Source organism: Ovis aries, chromosome 16 (assembly GCF_016772045.2).
Source record: "Ovis aries strain OAR_USU_Benz2616 breed Rambouillet chromosome 16, ARS-UI_Ramb_v3.0, whole genome shotgun sequence".
NCBI lineage: Eukaryota > Metazoa > Chordata > Mammalia > Artiodactyla > Bovidae > Ovis > Ovis aries.
Window position 1 is genome coordinate 24,653,923 of NC_056069.1, and position 14,531 is coordinate 24,668,453.

Sequence of the window (14,531 nt, forward strand, 5' to 3'; positions counted from 1 at the left end):
CAATTTGTAGTTGACAGCTGTACCCCATTCCTAAAGCAATCATACTGTTACCCTGTTCAGGTACAGATAAAAAGTCAGTTGTCTTTGTGGCAAGTTCTGCCTTAGATATTCCCTGACTTCCCTTCTTGACAGAAGCCATCATCACATTAGGCTCTCAAACTTGAAGAAAGTTGGGGGGGATCAACTCTTCATACTTTCGCTGCTTCACCTTTGGAATAACATTAATATTAAATACTTTGTGTGGTTTGGGTTTTTTTTTACACAAGTTCTCAGATGCCAGGGAAGCACTGTGACATCAGTTGAGCAGCTGGCTCACAGATACTGGCAGGCCCTCCAGCTATTTGTCCCTGAGGTTATGGCTTATAAATCAGGGAGTAAATTCAAAGGTGATGTGCTGCTTTCCAAGCTTAGTGCCAATTCAGTTTATTCCTTGAATAAAGTGGAGTCACCCAAGGAGAAGAAATGCCAGACCATTGATTTTTGCCTGAGCAATCACATTCTTTTCCTGGCCCTTTGCCCAGGACTTCCAGGGAGAAGGCAGAGGCCAAGAAGCAATATATATTCTTGAAAGGGAAGCCTCTTGAGTGAGTAAAATGATGGCACCTGTCGGTGGCTCAAGGCAATAATAGAGGACCTGGGCAGGGGACGGGGGGCGGTGGGGGGGGGGGGTGCTCTCTGAGATGCATGTCCTGTGTCCTAAATTATGATAGGGAAAACCAGAAAGAGAAAGGCTATCTTTTGTTTTCCTTCCCTTCTCCTCCTATCTCAAGGAGTTTACTCCTCCAAAATTTCACTCTTAGGATAGTGAATAGCTGTAGCATGTTCATCTATTACTACTAGTATTACTAAGACTTAATTCCTTAAAAATAATTTATGTAAACTAACCAAAAGTAGCTGTTATTTGTAAATGTAACATGATCTATCTATATCAGTTCCACCATAGATTTGGAGGGGATGGGACAGGGGAAGAGGGTAGTCCACTGTGAAATGAAAATATCTCCTGCCATATTGATATACAAGAAAAGTCACAGCCATCATCGATTTCTGGCCTCCAAATGTGAATGAGGGCTCCCAAAACTTTGATCCAGTAGATGCCGCCACCCCCGCAGTGATTGCCGAGGAGCTGGGGGAATGCAAGTGTTAGGTAGTTAGAATAGGAAACAGGAGTCCAAAACAGCAGTGGCTAAAAGACAAAGAAAGGAAAAGCCCGCGAAAATAGAACAAAGGAAGGTCAAAGGAGGACTGGAGTGAGGACCTCAGGTAGAACAGACACCACTCCTGGCTAGCCCAATTTACTTAGGGCAGGCCCAGGGGGAGGAAAAAGCCTTTAAAAAGAGGAGCCAAAGGGCTGTCTCTCTCTCTCTCCCTCCCTCCCTCCCTCCCTCCCACTCTCTCTCCCATGCGCTGGAGCGCTCCCCCACTCTCTTCTCTCTGCATCCTTATGTCGGCATGCCCTCACGCCTCAAGGATGGATTTTCCTGCTATTTTCTAAATAAATAGAGCTGTAACACGAAGCTGTAACACTGATCTGTCTAAGAGCTATATCATGTCTGTTTGAGACCTGAGAGCTATAACGCGGTCTTTCCAAAACTCGAGAGCTGTGATGCACCAAGGGCTTTAATGTCCGTCACTCCAAATCTTTGTTGTGACAAGACTGAACCAAAGAGAATACACTCGCCTGACGCAAGAATCAGCCATCTGCCATATCTACCACTCCTTAAAATGAACAAGGAAACAGGACTTGGCCCCATACCTGAGGTACACATGAAAGGAACTCAGTGAGCCCAGAGGCTTGTATCTTCCCATACATTGAAATTCCTTAACTTAATATCTGATTTTTCTTCACTTCAGTTCAGTTCAGTCCAGTCGCTCAGTCATGTCCGACTCTTTGCGACCCCATGAATCTCAGCACGCCAGGCCTCCCTGTCCATCACCATCTCCCGGAGTTCACCCAGACTCACATCCATCGAGTCAGTGATGCCATCCAGCCATCTCATCCTCTGTCGTCCCCTTCTTACCTCACTATAATCTTTGATGTTCAGACTGCCTGTTCCCTTTGTTGCAAACTTGTGTATAGCCTGATTCACCCTTCTACCTCCTTTTAGCCGTTTTCCCAGAGCTACTGAAATGCCATCTCCTGAGCTCTGAGTCCTAAACATTCCCACCAAATAAAATAACTCTCTACTTTCAGGTTGTGACTATATATTTTAGCCAACACCATGGATCTATATACATGTCAAGCATTATTACAAATCAAATGTTTTTCATATATACTAATTACTCTTTTTCAAGTGCTATTGGTGTAGTCTTAATTAGTAAATGCAAATTTATTTTTAACTGTGACTTAATTTTTAATTGAGAAAATAAATTATGGCAAAAAGCAATCACTGGATATTAAAAATACAACAACCATTGTGTGACAATATGCAAAATTTTGAATATTAAGCAGACATATTTATACTTGGACACTGGGACCTTCTATTCTATACTATCAGGGAATGAACATTTATATTGAGGTTTGGGATTTTGGGGGTTTTTTGTATTGAGTTCAATCTAGAAGTTGGTCTTTGTGTCCTGTTTATGTCAAAGAATGTGGAATACATGGGTAAATGTATCTATAGCTGAGAAAAAAAATATTTAAAGTTTGGAAAGTCAAAGAAGTTGATACCTGATTCCTTTTGGCCCATGGGCCTGAATTTCACAAAGGCTTTTGCAGAGTAGCATGCTTCATATATTCAGAAACTAGTTATTGAGTGCGTACCATTTACAAAGCATTGTTCTAGTTGCCTAGAATACAACAGCAAATAAAAGAGACAAAAATGCTTACATTCCTGGAGCATAAAATCCTTTATATGATTTGGTGGGGGAGGAAAAAATGTCAACCAAACACTCCTCATATGATGTTACCCAGCTAAATTACCACTCCAGCTTTGGCAGTAAGACCAAGAAAATACTTACACATAACTGAAGGATTCTGCAAGCCCATTGATAAATCTTACCATGTTGTAAACTGCTCTCATCTTATTCATTTATTTCTCAGAGACTAGTAAAACTAACTCTGAACACCTAGAATCAATGCAAATCTCATCACACCCCTTCAGAATGATGCTGCTGCCGCTGCTGCTGCTAAGTTGCTGCAGTTGTGTCCGACTCTGTGCGGCCCCATAGATGGCAGCCCACCAGGATCCCCCGTCCCTGGGATTCTCCAGGCAAGAACACTGGAGTGGGTTAGATACCATCACATGAAATATTCATTTCTGAAGATAATAATTTTTAAAAGTTCACCTTTATTTCTCAGAAACTTGCTACAGACAGTTTACTTTAAAAATACTTCATGAGGGGGTGGGGAATGCCTCACAGGGTCTTGTGAGGATTTCATCAGAGCATTTCAAAGGGTGCGGTGACTTGGAACAACTATCCTACATTCTTCTCATGGGACTCCTGGCAGGAATTCTAAGAGGAATTTTGGGATGGTGAAGGATCCAGAGAGCTGGTTCTCAAAAGAAAGAAAGAAAGGGAGGAGAGAAGGAAGGAGGCGGGAGAGAGAGAGAGAGAGAGAGAGAGAGGAAAGAAAGAGAAAGATCAGAGAAGAAAAGAAAAAGAAAGGGAGAAAAGAAAAACTTGAGGCTCAGGGACAAATACTTGCACAGATGACCAGCTGATGAACATCAGTATAGTTATCAGCAACAGAAGGAAGAATAACAGTGGATAGAAAATGGGTTTTGTTGCCTGCCCCCTGGCTTCTCCCATTCTTTAACTCATTCTTCATGCCCACTCTGAAGCCCCTACCCTATTGCCAGTGAACAGTGTGGCTTCCCCTGTTTCTTTCTTCTTCCCCACTTCATTCAACAAGTACTGAACAAGCCAGGTCTTGGGCTAGGCCTGAGGATACAGGGCAGGAGTCCAAAACAAAGGATGGGAGGGCCCTCAGAGAATTTTCATTCCTCATTGTCATTTCAGGGGTGCCCCTCCTGGGATGTCACCAGTTCCAGCCCTGCCTACTACTCCCTTCTCCCCACCTCACCTGACCCCTGACTCGTGCTTCAAGAGAACTCCCTTTTACTTTCTGTGTTGAGGTCCCAGACATGATTTCATTCGGGAAAAAGTTCTGCTTTTAAAAAAATAGTACTGAAAGCCTCTGGTCTCTTTTATGCCCACTGGATTTGAGGGATATATACATATATAATATTATATATAATATTTTGTAAATTTAATAAAATTATATATAATGTTTCATAGATAACATATTATAATATATAATGTTTAGTGGCTCAGTTGTGTCTGACTCTTTTGCACCCCATGGACTATGGTCCACCAGCTCCTCTGTCCATGGAATTCTCCAGGCAAGAATACTGAAGTAGATAGCAATTTCCTTCTCTAGGGAATCTTCCCAAGCCAGGGACTGAACCTATGTCTACTGTATTGCAGGCAGATTCTTTACCATGGAGCCACAAGGGACATCCCAATATATAATAACAGTATTACTTATAATAATATATCAGGACATAACAGTAATTCTGAGCCAAAGTGGACTCTGTGCAGGCCTCACCTGTGGCAGGGCTCACCAGTGCTGCCCTGCTCTGACACTGATGAGGAGAAAGGTGGTGTTGAACTCCTGGATAAAGTCTCATGACAAAAAGCAGAGTGGTGGATACACATTGGACTCTGGAACTCTTTTTATTTTTGCCTGATTTTTAAAAAAATAAATCTGATTTTAATGGACAAATTTATATGTTTTAATTACACATCCCCATCCCACACCATCCCAAAGGGCTTTGGAAACACCCTCTCTTGGGTTGTCAACACAAGTTCCTTTCTGCCATTATGACAGTCAAGGAGAAACTAGGAGACATTATGAATCTTTTTGAAAGTTCGTCCAGACAGTTCCCTGCTGGGAGGTACCTTGTCAGGATTGTTATGGGTAATCCAGGACCTCCCAGAGGGCCAGGACCTAAGAGAAGAGACCTTACTTCTACTGACACTGGTGACCCTCTTCTCCCAAGGCTGGGCCTTATAATTCAAGGAGATGCTTGAGGTTGGGCTTCTTTTACCTCTGCTTATTCTGCCAGGGTACATGTTGGACATCATATTGAATTTAGATTCTGAAAACTGAGGCCTATAATCACCATATTCCCAATTTCATTCACTTTTAAAGGCTTATTTCCAATTGGACTCCCTACGGAGCTCTGCCAAAGGAGCACCACCTCCTTCAGCCGCAGGAAATGACAACTCCCTTACTCCTCAGCCTGGCCCCCAGCCCATTCTCACTCATTGCTCAACGTCATCTTGCCCTTACATAACCTCATTGGTCAGCCTCATCATTAACCTCTGAGAGGCCCCTCAAAAAATCCTGCAGACTACTTCTCCTCTGGGAGTGACTAAGCAAAACTAAATCAGGCCCAGATGAACTTTGTGTCTTGGGGAGTGGGGATGGGGGGCGGCCTTGGTGGATCTCAGGATAGGCCCCAGGCCATCGGGCCCAAGCTTAAATCTTGGGTGTATAATTTACTTTGTGTGGATTGTGAAATATCTCCGGTTCCTGTATTCTCATCTGCAAAATTGAGATAAAAATAGCCCTTATTTCCAAGGGTTGCTTGAAAGTTTGAATGAATGAGGTGTGCTATGTATTTAAGCTACTTGCCATAGTAAGTCATCAGTAAATATTAGAAATTACTATTTTGGTCAATGCTGGTATTGACATCGGCTTTGCCAAATTCATCCATCCATTTGCTCATTTAAAGTGTATTTACTGGGCACCTATGATACATGAGCAATAAGTCACAAATTAAGGACAGAAGTTTTACACAAAATATAAATATAGATTCTAATGTGTTAGTTTTTCTGAATGTTTGTTTGGGTTTGTTTGTTTGTTTCTTTCTTTTTTTTTTTTTTAAGATGATAAGGCAGACAAAAAAACTGGAGTTTTAAAATGCTCACCTACCACTTTCCTGGTTTTAAAGTTTCATTTCCCCAGTTAGAAAAGCTTCTGGTGGCCAACCCATCATGACTCCTGGGAGCAAATTTTCACTGTCACCCTCAAGAGGTCTGAGTTAGGAAACTCATGGCAAGACTTTAAAATTTTCACTTTCCAGTTAGATTTTCCAAAATGTAAACATGATTTTTCTCCACATTATATTCCCCTCTATTGCTGCTGCTGCTCTATTGAGATACTGTTTAAAATGAGTCTTACAAAAATAAATAAAAGGTAAGATATTTGAAGAGCAGACCTTATATCTGGGCTGATTTCCTGTTCTGATAGCTGATCCCGGGTAGGGAGGGGAAGCCACATGAAGTGACAATTGCTCAGTCACGTCCAATTCTTTGCAACCCCATGGACAGTAGCCCTCCAGACTCCTCCATCCATGTATTTCTCCAGGCAAGAATACTGGAGTGAGTTGCCATTTCCTCCCCTGAGGGATCTTCCCAACCCAGGCGTAGAACCCAGGTCTCCTGCACTGTAGGCAGACTCCTTACCATCTGAGCCACCAGGGTAAGTATTATGTTGAGTGAAAAAAGTAAAACAGAGAAAGGAAAATATTGTATGATGTCACTTATCATGTGAAATCTTAAAAATGCAACAAACTAGTGATTATAACAGAAAAAAAAAAAAAGGAACAGACTTACAGATATAAAGAATATATGAGTTAGTGGTTACCAGTTGGGAGGGGACAATAAAGGGGTAGGGGATTAAGAGGGGCAAACTATTATGTGTAAAATAAACTACAAGGATATATTGTACAACATAAAGAATAAAGCCAGTATTCTACACAAGTTTTTTAAAAGCATGAACAATTAAATATTCAAAATGTAAAAAAAAAAGAAAGAAAGAAAAGAAAGAGAAGGATTGTCAAGAGATGAGGCAGGGTTCATATCCCAGTTCCTACCATTCTTTCTGGGTGAACTTAGGCAAGTTGCTGACTCTCTCTACACTTCTATTTTTCTGATCTATAAAGGTGGGCAATAAAAATGCCTATTCTGCACACTTATTCATTTAGATAAATGAAGTGGTTCATCTAGAATATCAGTAAGTACACATAAACTTTTGCTGTCAGTGCCAGTCATCGATCAATAATTTTTATCCCAAGAGTCAGTCTTACAGATGCAGCTTTCTTCCTAAAAGGAAAATTCTTCACCACACTTTAATGATTTCATATACTACTATTCAACTGTCCTGTGTGTCATTAAATATGAGGAGTAAAATCATATCCATCTTTAGACATGAAAACTGAGGCTTCAAGAGTGGTCCTGTAAGTTTATAAAACTTATTGGTATGTCAGAAAAATAACACAAACTCAGATTGTCTGACACCAGTGCCAAGGTGTTTTATTTTAAACCTTCCTATACCAATGGCCCAGGTGGGTGGGGGGAATGACAGTTTTTGCAAAAACCATAAGCCTTTCAGAAGGCATCATTGACTTTATCTGAAAATACACCCTGGCAGGGATATTTTTAAGTCATTAAAGTCAACATACTATCTATCCAGCAGCCATTCTTCAAAAAACTTCACGTAGAGTTAGAGTATCAATAGGTACTGAATATCAAAAATTGTAAAGAGAGCCTGTCTTGCTGATGAATGGACAGTCACATCAAGTGTAAGAATCATAAAGCCAGTTTTGTCAGTTTGTGAAATAGGGAACTGCATCAGTTTGTCTCTCCAATCCAGCAGTTTGAAAACTGGAAGAAGCCTTGCAGAAACTGGAGAGCAGTCCAGGATTTCCTGCTGGATAAGGTAAAGCAGCAGACCAATCAGAACAGGCCTCTCACCTCTGAGTTGGGCTGGCTCGGCAGATAGCTGTAGAATAGAAGATGTTACAAAGTTATGTAGGTGTGGAGAAAAGGGAACCCTCTTACACTGTTGGTGGGAATGCAAACTAGTACAGCCACTATGGAGAATAGTGTGGAGATTCCTTAAAAACTGGAAATAGAACTGCCTTATGACCCAGCAATCCCACTTGCGGGCATACAACACCGAGGAAACCAGAATTGAAAGAGACACGTGTACCCCAATGTTCATCGCAGCACTGTTTATAATAGCCAGGACATGGAAGCAACCTAGATGTCCATCAGCAGATGAATGGATAAGAAAGCTGTGGTACATATACACAATGGAGTATTACTCAGCCATTAAAAAGAATACATTTGAATCAGTTCTAATGAGGTGGATGAAACTGGAGCCTATTATACAGAGTGAAGTAAGCCAGAAAGAAAAACACCAATACAGTATACTAATACATATATATGGAATTTAGAAAGATGGTAACGATAACCCTGTATGCAAGACAGCAAAAGAGACAAATGTATAGAACAGTCTTTTGGACCCTGTGAGAGAGGGCGAGGGTGGGATGATTTGGAAGAATGGCATTGAAACATGTATATTATCATATGTGAAACAAATCGCCAGTCCAGATTCGATGCATGATACAGGATGCTCGAGGCTGGTGCACTGGGATGACCCAGAGGGATGGGATGAGGAGGGAGGTGGGAGGGGGGTTCAGGGGAACACATGTACACCCATAGCGGATTCATGTCAATGTATGGCAAAACCAATGCAGTATTGTAAAGTAATTAGCCTCCAATTAAAATAAATAAATTTATATTTTAAAAAAGTTATCTAGGGACTTTCTTGGTAGTCTAGTGGTTAAGAATCTGCCTTTCAATGCCTTGAATGTGGATTATTTCCCTGGTAGGGGAACTAAGATCCCACATGCTGCAGGGCAACTAAGCCCGAGTGACAAAACAGAAAACCCAGTGCAGCCAAAAAGCTAAAAAGGTTTAAGAATGTGGAGACCCTCCAGAGGGCCAGGGACCATGCTAGGCACTTTACACAATAACCACACATAATTCTGTAATTAGAGGGACCAGAACCAAAGAACAGTGTTTCCACAAGGCTGTTTTGACACAGTTTTACTTTTTTAAAAAGATGACTCAGTTCAGTTCAGTTGCTTATTCGTGTCCAACTCTTTGCAACCCCATGAACCGCAGCACGCCAGGCCTCCCTGTCCATCACCAACTCCAGGAATTTACTCAAATTCTTGTCCAGTAAATCGGTGATGCCATCCAACCATCTCATCCTCTGTCATCCCCTTCTCCTCCTGCCTTCAATCTTTCCCAGCATCAGGGTCTTTTCCAATGAGTCAACTTTTTGCATGAGGTGGCCAAAGTATTGGAGTTTCAGCTTCAACATTAGTCCTTCCAATGAACACCCAGGACTGATCTTTAGGATGGACTGGTTGGATCTCCTTGCAGTCCAAGGGACTCTCAAGAGTCTTCTCCAACACCACAGTTCAAAAGCATCAATTCTTCGGCATTCAGCTTTCTTTATAGTCCAAATCTCACATCCATACATGACCACTGGAAAAACCATAGCCTTGACTAGATGGACCTTTGTTGAAAAAGTAATGTCTCTGCTTTTGAATATGCTGTCTAGGTTGGTCATAACTTTCCTTCCAAGGAGTAAGTGTCTTTTAATTTTGTGGCTGCAATCACCATCTGCAGTGATTTTGGAGCCCAGAAAAATCAAGTCTGACACTGTTTCCACTGTTTCCCCATCTGTTTGCCATGAAGTGATGGGACCAGATGCCATGATCTTAGTTTTCTGAATGTTGCGCTTTAAGCCAATTTTTTCACTCTCCTCTTTTACTTTCATCAAGAGGCTCTTTAGTTCTTTACTTTCTGCCATAAGGGTGGTGTCATCTGCATATCTGAGGTGACTGATATTTCTCTCGGATGTCAGCTATTCTGACCCTTATTCTACCTCTGCATATCTCTTCATTTATCATTTTCACTGAAACCTTTTGCCTATTATGCACTGTTTGTACTAAAGCTTTCATCTACCCTTATTCCTGAACCTAGCCCATCTCATCCTACTCCACTCCATTCCTCACTGCTGGTATCAACCAGCAAAATCTAAATTTATAAGCAAACTTCTTTCAATAAGGAATCTGAATCCACTCTTCTGGACCCGAGGAACATTTGATTAAAGATTAAACACTTTATTCAAGGATTTCCCTGGTGATCCAGTGGTTAAGACTCCATGCTCTCAGTGCAGGGGGCATGGCTTCAATCACTGGTCAGGGAATTAAGATCCCGCTTGCCACATGGTGTGGCCGAAAAGAAAAAAAAGAAAGCTTTATTTATAAGAAAATCATAATTCATAAGAAAATTATTATGAAAAGATTCCTCTCTGATAGTTGTGACTTTGTATTTCATTTCTGGGATCAAAAGTCTCAAAATTCTTCTCTCAGTCCTCAAACATGTAGGCATTCCTATGGTGTTTATTCTTCACAGATGTTTTGCTCATTTCTTGGTCTTTTCCAGATTGGACAAAGTGAATTTATTAATTGCCACATGTCAGCCGCTTCACCATGAATTCTATTTGCATCTTTCAATGAGTAGGTTTAATCAAGTGCATTTTTATTTATTTATTTATTTATTTATTTATTTATTTATTTATTTTTGGCTGTTCTGGGTCTACAAGACCAGGAGCTGACTGTGGCTCAGATCGTGAACTCCTTATTACCAAATTCAGACTTAAATTGAAGAAAGTAGGGAAAACTGCTAGACCATTCAGGTATGACCTAAATCAAATCCCTTATGATTATACAGTGGAAGTGAGAAATAGATTTAAGGGCCTAGATCTGATAGATAGAGTGCCTGATGAACTATGGAATGAGGTTTGTGACATTGTACAGGAGACAGGGATCAAGACCATCCCCATGGAAAAGAAATGCAAAAAAGCAAAATGGCTGTCTGAGGAGGCCTTACAAATAGCTGTGAAAAGAAGAGAGGCGAAAAGCCAAGGAGAAAAGGAAAGATATAAGCATCTGAATGCAGAGTTCCAAAGAATAGCAAGAAGAGATAAGAAAGCCTTCCTCAGTGATCAATGCAAAGAAATAGAGGAAAACAACAGAATGGGGAAGACTAGAGATCTCTTCAAGAAAATTAGAGATACCAAGGGAACATCGCATGCAAAGATGGGCTCGATAAAGGATAGAAATGGTATGGATCTAACAGAAGCAGAAGATATTAAGAAGAGGTGGCAAGAATACATGGAAGAACTGTACAAAAAAGATCTTCACAACCCAGATAATCATGATGATGTGATCACTAATCTAGAGCCAGACATCTTGGAAAGTGAAGTCAAGTGGGCCTTAGAAAGCATCACTACAAACAAAGCTAGTGGAGGTGATGGCATTCCAATTGAGCTATTTCAAATCCTGGAAGATGATGCTGTGAAAGTGCTGCATTCAATATGCCAACAAATTTGGAAAACTCAGCAGTGGCCACAGGACTGGAAAAGGTCAGTTTTCATTCCAATCCCAAAGAAAGGCAATGCTAAAGAATGCTCAAACTATTGCACAATTCCACTCATCTCACATGCTAGTAAAGTAATGCTCAAAATTCTCCAAGCCAGGCTTCTGCAATATGTGAACTGTGAACTCCCTGATGTTCAAGCTGGTTTCAGAAAAGGCAGAGGAACCAGAGATCAAATTGCTAACATCCCCTGGACCATGGAAAAAGCAAGAGAGTTCCAGGAAAACATCTAATTCTGCTTTATTGACTATGCCAAAGCCTTTGACTGTGGAAATAAACTGTGGAAAATTCTGAGAGAGATGGGAATACAGACCACCTGACCTGCCTCTTGAGAAATCTGTATGCAGGTCAGGAAGCAACATTTAGAACTGGACATGGAACAACAGACTGGTTCCAAATAGGAAAAGGAGTGCATCAAGGCTGTATATTGTCACCCTGCTTATTTAACTTCTATGCAGAGTACATCATGAGAAATGCTGGACTGGAAGAAACACAAGCTGGAATCAAGATTGCTGGGAGAAATATCAATCACCTCAGATATGCAGATGACACCACCCTTATGGCAGAAAGTGAAGAGGAACTAAAAAGCCTCTTGATGAAAGTGAAAGAGGAGAGTGAAAAAGTTGGCTTAAAGCTCAACATTCAGAAAACTAAGCTCATGGCATCCGGTCCCATCACTTCATGGGAAATAGATGGGGAAACAGTGAAAACAGTGTCAGACTATTTTTTTGGGCTCCAAAATCACTGCAGACGGTGACTGCAGCCATGAAATTAAAAGACGCTTACTCCTTGGAAGAAAAGTTATGACCAACCTAGATAGTATATTCAAAAGCAGAGACATTACTTTGCCGACTAAGGTCCATCTAGTCAAGGCTATGGTTTTTCCAGTGGTCATGTATGGATGTGAGAGTTGGACTGTGAAGAATGCTGAGCATTGAAGAATTGATGCTTTTGAATTGTGGTGTTGGAGAAGACTCTTGAGAGTCCCTTGGACTGCAAGGAGATCCAACCAGTCCATTCTGAAGGAGATCAACTCTGGGATTTCTTTGGAAGGAATGATGCTAAAGCTGAAACTCCAGTACTTTGGCCACCTCATGCGAAGAGTTGACTCATTGGAAAAGACTCTGATGCTGGGAGGGATTGGGGGCAGGAGGAGAAGGGGATGACCCAGGATGAGATGGCTGGATGGCATCACTGACTCGATGGACGTGAGTCTGAGTGAACTCCGGGAGATGGTGATGGACAGGGAGGCCTGGCGTGCTGCGATTCATGGGGTGGCAAAGAGTTGGACACGACTGAGCGACTGAATTGGGTCTTCATTTCTGCTCAGGCTGTTGTCTAATTGCAGAGAGTAGGGGCTACTCTCCAGTTGCAGCGCATGAGTTTCTCATTGTGGTTCCTTCGCGTTGTGGATCTGGGGCTCTAGAGCACAGACTCAGTAGTTGTGACGCTCAGACTTAGTTGTTCCAAGGGATGGGGGACCTCTCAGGATCAGGGATCAAACCTGTGTCTCCTGCATTGGCAGACAGATTCTTTACCACTGAGTCATCAAGGAAGTGCCTGTGTAACCTCTTTGTACCGATTTATTGATACCAATATGTTGTGAGGGTTAACTGAGTTATTATATGTAAATGTATTACATGTCATTTATAATGCATCCGAATGTGTTATACATGCTTATTGCACAATCTCTCAAGTGATTATATAATTTTAATTATATAATTATGATTTAATTTCTAAATTAATTAATTTATTTTTGGTTGCTCTGGGTCTTTGTTGCTGCTTGTGGGCTTTCTCTAGTTGCAGTAAGCCGGGGCTACTCTTTGTTGCCGTGCATAGGCTGCTCATTTTGGTGGCTTCTCTTGTTGCGGAGCGCAGGCTTTAGGCACATGACCTTCAGTAGTTGCAGCAAGTGGGCTCAGTAATTGCAGCATAGGGGCTCATTTGGTGCCGCTTGTGGGCTCTAGAGCACAGGCTTACTTGCTCACGGCATGTGGAATCTTCCTGGACCAGGGATCAAACCCAGGTCCCTGGATTGGCAGGCAGATTCTTATCTGCTGTACCACCAGGGATGTCCTAGACTTTAAATTATACATTATATATAATTTAAATTATATATTTTTAAAATTATATATTATATATGATTTTAAATTATATATTTATATCTACATTATTTTGCCAGTTTAAAATTAAATGTGTTGTCTGTTTAGATGGACACTTCACTCAGTAGTAATAAGCTGTTGTTCTAATTTTTGCGTCTTTATTTTTGAGCAACCCCAAGAGTAAGGATTGTGGTTGGGAAGGGAGGCAGGTTTGGGATGAGAAGCAGAGTAGAGATGCGGAAATGTAGGGCCTTGAGATATGAACAAGAGACACATTTATTTGGTCGTTTTGTCAAAGTGCTACTAGAAGAGAAAATGAGAGATGACCTGATGCTTCTGTCTCACACATTACTCAGGGCTTTTTTCACTGAAAGTTTAATTACTGAAATTAATTTCAGTTCCCCAAGCTGAAAAGTCCTAGAGTCAAAATGGCTGCACTAAGAAGATCTCATCAAAATGTCAGGCGTCCAGTTCTTCAACAGGTGAGGCATGGTTCTGTTGTGAAAGTGTAAAGTTGGAATGGCTAGACTTAGAAACACACATCCTAGTACAGGCCTGTGTGTGAGTGTGCCTGCTGGTAAAAAAGGCTGGAGAGAAAAGCATGCCTCAGACTGAGCTGTGATCAAAATTTAGAAGACCTAAAAAGCTTAAAACCAGGCTTCTCTTGGACCAGAGAAGAGAAATAAGTGAAAGGTCAGAGAGGTGAAACGCTCAGCTAAGTCCCTTGCTTGGCTAGGATTTGCTCAGCAAATCAGGGGCAGAAAGTAGTTAGTGCCGACATAGCCTCTACCTCTCCTGAGACCCACAATGACACAGCCCATCCACCATAGAATTCACTCCCACGGAGCCCAGGGACACTGCAGATTCCCTTTCAACATAACTGTTCCAGGTAGATTTTCCCTTAAACACTGTCACTGGGACAGGATACATAATTTGCAGGGCCCAGTGCATGAAAATGTAGGGGCCAATATTCAAAAATTGCTGAGTTTCAAGATGACTAAAGGAGAGCATTAAGCCAGTGTGAGGCCCTTCTGAGCATGGGACTGTGATCTTAAACCCACAAAGTCAGCCTTGTCTGCCGCAGGTCAGATGGTCTGCATGCGGCAGCTTACTGTG

At 41.6% G+C, this 14,531-nt stretch overlaps 1 long non-coding RNA gene across 1 annotated transcript in view; it reads left to right on the forward strand.

Annotated features, from left to right (window-relative positions):
• LOC132657953 (uncharacterized) overlaps positions 1-14,531 on the forward strand; it is a 45,585-nt gene that overhangs the window by 22,630 nt on the left and 8,424 nt on the right. The window lies entirely within an intron of this gene.